Genomic DNA, 1,686 nt, shown 5'->3' with positions numbered 1-1,686 from the left:
AGAAAAGACAAAGTCCTACAGCCGCCTACAAATCCTTCAAATCTGGTCCTCTCCAGACTTTCCTCCTTGCTACAGCCAGCCACATTCTACCCCAGGGCCTTTACACAGGCTCTTTCCTCTGCCAGCAATGTTAGCTCCCTCCCTTTAGGGCTCTGTTCAAATGTCACTTGATTAGGGAGGCCTTCCCCCAGGGCACCCCATGTAACACTATGACACCCATGTACTCCCCGCCCCACAGGCAAGGCAACACTATCCCATTTCCCTGCTTCTTTTTTAGTTAGCAATATTTAAATAACATAAAAGATTTATTGTCCTATCTCCCCCACTAGGGTATAAACACCATGAGGGCAAGAACCCATGTGTTGGCCCTAGCACAGTGCTTGGCCCACGCGGCATTCAACACTTGTCCAGCGATTGTTTCCCCATCTGCTTCTACGGCCCCAGAGGCATCTGAACGACTTGTCACGAAGCTCCTTTCCTTATGCGCCTTTTGTAATAATTTAGGAAGCATTCACAACAGAGTAGGAGACAACATTCGGCCCCCACAATGAGGGGCCTCAAATCTCCCCCTTTGCACCCATCTGTAGAAATAAGCAAAAGAGACGTCAGATGAGTTGCTCTCCGAGGGCCTCAGGGGCTCGACAATTGTGTGACGCTATCTGGCCAGGCTTGTGAGACTGTCGAGTTCAGTCCGAGGGAGAAGCAAGCAGGAAGTTGGAAACCAGTTAGAAGGAATTGAGGGGAACGCGGTCTGTCCTGGTTAAAAACACGTGCTTATGCCTTCACATTTTCTGTGTCTGAAGGCCACCGCTGTTAACCCTTCTCGTCTGGGGAGAGCGCGAAGGGCCAGCCAGGGCCTCCTGAGGCAGCGCCGAGGAATAGCGACCAAAGGATGCAGGTGTCTACCTCAACAAGAGCTCTATCCACGTTTTGGTTGTTAGCCAACTGTGCTCAGCCAAGGACAGTGTAAATATTCTGCTCAGAAAATGCACTTCAGACTGTTATTAGGGAGTGTATTAGGGAGTGCTTTAACCCAACTGGGACGTCGTCAACCGGCCACCTCCTGAAAGAACGGACAAGGAGCATCCATCATGGCTGCCGGCGACAGCCCAGCGAGAGGCAACCGAAAGAAAATGGCGCCGGGGCGCGCGGCCAGTGACGGCAGGTCTGGGCTGGCGCGGCCAGGGAGCCGGCAGGGCCATCTAGGAGCGCCAACCAGGGACCCTGAAGACCTGCCCGGGCTTGAGACGCCTGAAGACCCTGACACTTGACGACTGCAATATGGAGGACAGTTTTTGTGTCTGCAAAGCAACTTGCACAAGGAGGCCTGGGTTTCGTCTCGCGTTCGGAACCCGGCAAAATCCTCTATTCTCCAAACAGAATGCGTTACGCACACTGCGCATCTTCGCAATAGTGGGCCGGGTAACGACGCAAAGAATGTTACGTCGCGCCGGAGGCTCTTCCCCTCACCCCACCCCACGTTCTAGTTCAGGTGGCGCGAGAACTCTACGCCCGCTTCGTACTTTATTTTTCTTCTACGGACTGCAAAATGTACCCGTCTGCGCAACTGACGTAAAGTGCTTCCAAGAATACCCTTAGTACTCCGCCAAGCCCTCGGGCTATTCCAAGACGCTGTTTACGTATCGTCTCCGACGTACGTAGCGTTAAGCTGGAGCAGTCTCAGCA

The sequence above is a fragment of the Ursus maritimus genome, unplaced genomic scaffold, assembly GCF_017311325.1.
Source record: "Ursus maritimus isolate PB19 unplaced genomic scaffold, ASM1731132v1 scaffold_21, whole genome shotgun sequence".
Classification (NCBI taxonomy): domain Eukaryota; kingdom Metazoa; phylum Chordata; class Mammalia; order Carnivora; family Ursidae; genus Ursus; species Ursus maritimus.
Note: the sequence above shows the minus strand (reverse complement) of the source record.